The sequence below is a fragment of the Theropithecus gelada genome, chromosome 5 (genome assembly GCF_003255815.1).
Source record: "Theropithecus gelada isolate Dixy chromosome 5, Tgel_1.0, whole genome shotgun sequence".
Classification (NCBI taxonomy): domain Eukaryota; kingdom Metazoa; phylum Chordata; class Mammalia; order Primates; family Cercopithecidae; genus Theropithecus; species Theropithecus gelada.
Genome location: NC_037672.1, coordinates 186,504,562 through 186,510,546, shown reverse-complemented (window position 1 = coordinate 186,510,546; position 5,985 = coordinate 186,504,562). Strand labels below are relative to the sequence as shown.

The 5,985-nt window shown below is 39.7% G+C and overlaps 1 pseudogene; it reads left to right on the top strand.

The window, feature by feature from the left end:
- Window positions 1-5,169: 5,169 nt before the first annotated feature.
- On the top strand, window positions 5,170-5,351 carry LOC112625603 (annotated as a pseudogene).
- The last annotated feature ends 634 nt before the right edge of the window (window positions 5,352-5,985 follow it).

The window sequence follows — 5,985 nt, the reverse complement described above, 5'->3', positions numbered from 1 at the left end:
GTTGCAAAAGGTACAGGGATGTCTTAGGTACTCTTCACTAATTCTCCCAGCGGTGACATCTTACATAGCTACAGAGCAGTATCAAAACCTGGAAACTGACATAGGTACAATTCAAAAAGGTTACTCAGATCACAGCAGTTTTGTACACATTCATTTGTGTATGTGTGTGTGCACGTGTGTGTTCTGTGCGTTTTTATCTCGGGTAGATCTCTGTAACTACCACCTCGATAGTCAAGATACAGAACTGTGGCCTCACCACCAGGCTCCAACCTGCAATCTTTGGAGACACGCTGACACGTTTTCCTCCACCGCTTCCCCTTGGCAACCCCAAGTGTGTTCTCCTCTTTACAATTTTATTTCAATAATTTATATAAATGTAATTGTACAAAATCGCATTTTTAAAGGGAAGAAACACGGCACAGATATTTTGGTTAGCACGGCAAAATAATCTTTAACACTCATTTGTTTTATGTTCTGTTTGCCTAAAAAAAAATGTACTTTGTTCTTTCCCGTATTTTCTGATATCAGTGTAGGAAATCAATACCAAGCAAAACATAATTCCATTCATTTTTTTCCACAGCTTGTTCTTCACTGTTGTTTCCTAACACTTATTGTTCCATTTACTCTTTCTCTCTGTTTTTCATCACATAAAAGTAACTTTGTGGTCTTTATCTCTTCTAAGAAAACTTGGTAATGAGTCTTTAATGTGAAGCCCGGACCACCCTTGTTTTGATTTTGTGTTATGGGTGTCCCTTTGTGTGGTCGCCCACATGGAGAGTCCTTGTGAGGCTGGGCTTTTCCAGTGGTTTGTCAGAATGGAAATAGATATCTAACAAACCAAACACAGAATGACCTTGCTCCAGGAACGCACCATTTCTGAGAAAATACTACCTCTTCCAAATGGTGTTTGTGAATATTACTCATATTCTCCTTTACTCCCTTTTATTAAAACTGTGGTTTTTTCACGCATTTGTGTAACTCGGGTAATGAAATGTGAAACTAAGTGATTGCCTGCCAATTACAACTGATATTAACGATGCGACGGGGAGGCCACCTCTGCAGCGGCTGCTCTGTGTCTAGAGACTCCTAGCTTTGCTAAGTTTCATGGGGCTGCCGACACACCAAATGCAAACTTACTCGTACACATGGGAAACCATTTGTATTAATATGATTAGGAAGCCCTACCTAACCCTGATGAAAAATTACTTGAAAATAACGGAAGACAGAGTCCTTATTTTAAAGTACATTAACTATTGGGAGTAATTACTATTAGTCCAACCATAACTGGATTTAATGAGACTGAATAGAAACAAATTAGACATAATTGGAAGCTAAGCAAAAGTCAATTAAATTCTTATAATTTTAAGTTTATAAAAGTTATTGAATTAAATGACCAGGATCAATTAGCAGAGGAAATAAAGCCATGAAGAATATTTCCAGGAAACTGGTACCTTTTTTTGAGGGAAAAATATTGTTTCACTTAATGATTAGAGTTTAGCAAAAAGTAGCTTAAAGAATTTTGCTGCCTTAGCAGTTTAGTAACTTGAAATGAAGTAATTATGCAAATTGATCATTTTACCTACAAAGTAGTGCAGGACTTGTTTTAAGGAATCCAGGAGTGGAATTCATTTGATAGAACAAAATAACATATTTATAAAAATCAGTGAATTCAGATGGTTTGGAATAAAGATATGATTGCTTTTACTGAATATTCACTTTAGGGCGGGGTTAGCTGTGTGAGAATTGCGGTTGACCTGTTGTAGAAATTGTGTGCTTGGAAATATATCACCACACTGCTCCATGTAGATGCTCTCTCTGTGATTCAAGTCTTGTTCCTACAGCACTGCTGTCAACCCTCAACTGCCATCACCCTATAGACCCCAAGTCAGTTTGTATTCAGTGATGCGAGTGGTGTTCTGTGCCACCGGTCACCTAAGAACTTGGTGCTAAGAAACTGATTTTACCAAAACAGTCTCCTCAGAACACAGACACCGTCAGTCACAGTATCGTCATTTCTGCTTTCTGGATGTTCAAGGAAATGTAGATCATGACTCCTTCTGTGAGGCCTAATTATCTTCAAAAAGAGCTATGAGCGTGCACCCCTTTCCAGATGTGACAGAGTAAGATTGCAAAGGAGCTATGAGCGTGCACCCATTTCCAGATGTGATGGAATAAGATTGCAGTTTCAGCTAGGCGCTGAAGTATAATTAATTCTCTAATAGTAATTAGATATATTACTATTAATAAAACTAGATAAAATAGTAATTAAGTAAATTACTAATTAATAAAAATATTCTGTAAGGACAGTCATGAAGGTAAGGACAGTCACAAAGGAAAGAACAGTAGCAAACAGGTCTCAGGAAATACATCCAATGAGATGTTCAGATGTGATGCAGCTTTGTACATACTATGCTAAGCACATTATGTCTATAATTAAACCAGCTGCGTACACAATGCAGGTGTGGCAAATTCTTGGCTGAAGCATGTATGCCAGTTTTCTCATTTTTTAAAATGACAAGTGCATGCTTAATCAGGTTAGAGTTGATAGATTATGATATTGTCAATGCACTGGACAATCCATTAATGATACAGTGAGATTTTGTGCAAAAAAAAATGGAATTGAGGGGTGTGAATCCAAACTTAGAAGAATAAAGAACATACATTTGTAATTAAGAAATCTCTCTCACTTTCATCCCTTACGTGCCATAGCACAATCCAGCCCCACCCAGCCATGACTCTTACATATATCACTCCTGACAAAGCAGGCCTGGCAGTTCAGACCCGGAACCCGCGGGAAGCAGAGGAATCCCACGATTTCTGGCAAACGCTGCTGCTGCTGCTTTTGTACTGGCGTGAGGTGAATGCCTCTCCATGCACACAGGTGCCATGTGACGGGGATGAATCTTTCAAGATTTGTTTAAAGTCAAATAATGTGAAGGTCCACGACTGACCTCCAGGCCTCTCAGAGCTTCAGTTAACTCCTTTGTGTTAGGGGATGTTAGAACAACGATTACAAGTCAGAGCAGGTGATGCTTAGGAGCAAGAGCGAATGAAGAGGAGGAACCCAAAAGGCCCAGTGCAGAACATCAGCATCTGAGCATCAAGTCTACCCCTGAGAAAACGTGGTCCAGAGGTTTGCATGGACCCCATTTTCCAGGTCGCACAAACCCTGTGATTTCTACGTCATTCTGTCCCGTCCTGTCACTTTAAATCGAATTGGAAGAGAGAAAAATGGTAACTGATCAGTAAAGTAAGGAGTGAAGAGCAGGAAGGTGGAGGTCGTGGTGGTGGAAGATGGAAGCCTCCACGCGTGAAATAGAACAGTTTGGATGTCAGCTGTGACTGCTACAGATCTCCTAAAACCCACTCCATTTTTATTAAAAATGTACATTGTATTTTTCCAGTGTACACGATATCATGTTAAGAGTTCATAAAGTTTCAAGGATGTGAGTCATCACAAAGGTTTAAAGAACTGATTATTTTGGTGGTCTGGCTCCTTTACCCCAGTAGGAAAAGATGCCACTTTGCTTATGCCTTGTGCTGAATTTTAGAATGCTTGTCAACCCAGCACACTTCAGCATAACTTTAAGTCAAAAAATCAAAAAGTACTAGGATCAATTTACAATCCCAGCGATATGATATTTTGCAAATTACAAAGCCTCTAAATGAGCTATTTTATCGGCTTCATAGATGAGAAATCTAAGAGTGGGTTAGTCAATTCTCTTAGATTTCTCATATCCATAAAGTGGATAGAACATCTAATTTAGAGACCTGTTAAAGGATAGACAGAAATGACATTTATAAAGTATCTAGTGAAACTACTGGTAGAGATTATATACCCGGTAAATGATGAGCACTATAATCACAAGTAATTTGATCTTTGCTAGTGTAAAATGTATTTGTCTGTTTGCTTCGTTTTTCTTGGAGACAGTCTCCCTCTGTCACTCAGGCTGGAGTGCAGTGGTACACTCACTGCGGGCTCTGTCTCCAGGTTCAAGTGATTCTCCTGCCTCAGCTGGGATTACAGGTGCCCGCCACCATGGCCTGACTGATTTTTGAGTTTTTACTACAGATGGGATTTCACCATGCTGCCCAGGCTAGTCTTGAACTCTTGGCCTGAAGCGATCCACCCACCTCGGCCTCCCAAAGTGCTGGGATTACAGGTATGAGACACTGTGCCCAGCCACATTTATTTTAATTTGGAGAATATTTTTTCAGTAAAGTTGTACAAATGATTGTCCTACATTCCTGCATGTTTGAGACTCTTTTTCTCTTTTCGTCTCCATATAGGAATGACAGTTTGGCTAGGTATAGAATGCTTGATTTGCACTTTCTATTGTTCATAAATCTACAGTCTTATCTTTGTTTCTATCCTCTATACCAGCTTAAGTAGGATTAGAGTTTGGGATTCACCTGTAAAACTCTCTACCCATTGAACAACTCCTCTTTTCCCGCTCCGCGAGTCCCTGGCACCTATCATTTTACGTCTCTGTTTCTAAGAGTTTGACTACTTTAAAAACCTCATCATATAAGAAGGATCATGCAGCACTGTGTTTGTATTTTTGTGAGTGGTTTATTTCACTTAGTATAATATCACCAAAGTTTGTCTATGTTATGACATATGACAGGACTTTCTTCTTTTATAAGGTTGAACAGTAGTTTATTGTGTATATACCACTTTTTAAAATCCATTCATCTGTTGACAGATATTTAGGTTGCTTTTACCTCTTGGCTATTGTGAATAATGCTGCAATGAACATGAAATGAACAAGCTCTTTTTTTATCTCTTTACTTTTGTTAGAAGCTTTTAATTCCTGATTAATGAGTTCTGAATTTATGCAGAGGTCTCTACCTTGCAGTGACCTAAAGCCTTGTCTTCTGCTACCCTACACAGCCTTCAGATGCAACTCTCTAGATTCTTAAGATTGGGAAATGTTTCCAGAGCACTCGTGGTTTTTGTATTAATTGACCATTCAGGTTTTCTGCTTTGCCATTTTCCCCTGGGTATTTCTCTTATTCTCTTGGAAGCACAACTATGCATTTAAGTCCATGTTTACTGTATTTTATCTGCTATTTCTATTCATTTTGCAGTCAGGGATTTTCAAAATACCCGTAACTTGTTGCTAAAAAGGAGGTTTGTTTCAATATGCCTTAGAAATATCCAGTTTCATACTTCCCTGGCAGGGCAGATACCATGATCTTAAAGGCAGTTTTCCCAGGGCACGGCTTATCCATATCCATTACACTCTGGATCCATTATAGGGATGTGCGGATCCCTGGAATTGCCCCACATGTGGGAAGCTCTACTGCAGAATTTGTGGTAGTGAGTGACTGCATTGTGCATTCATGTACAAATTCCAGTGGGCATCCAGTTTCATACAGATAATAATAACATCTTCCATAGAATGTATTCTTGTGTATTAACACGTGGGGCTCTCTAGTGCCCTGCTGAGATATATGGGAATCTACCCTAGTTTTGTCATTTTCTCCTAACGTAAGTCTATTTCTTTTAATATTCATTGCTTCTCCCCATTTCTGTAGTTCAGTGCATTTTCCTTTCCTTTGCTGGAACTACTTCTCTTTCCTCACCCAACTCATAAATCTCTGCCTCCCATGTTGAGGGTAGGCACTTGACCCAACCTGGGTGATCAGAATGCCACACCCCCAATACCAGATTGGTCGCGAGTAGGCAGATGATTCTGTCCGTGCACAGAACTAAGTAAAAGAAGAGAGTTTTTACACCTCAGCTTAGCTTGATGCTAGCAGAGAACTAGCGGAGTTTTATTTCCTGCTCTAGGGAAGAAAAGGATTTTGGTTTGGAGATGAAGCCAAGACACCAAGAAAGTGGGAATGAGAGACTTAGAGACAGAGAGTCCTGGCCCCTTTTCAGATGCTGGCGCTAGCTCGAGGCCCAGCTATGCTTCTGTTCTCCCAACATTTGGTAAGGGGTGCTCCCAAGTTCTTTTCTAAGATAGCTGGTTCGAC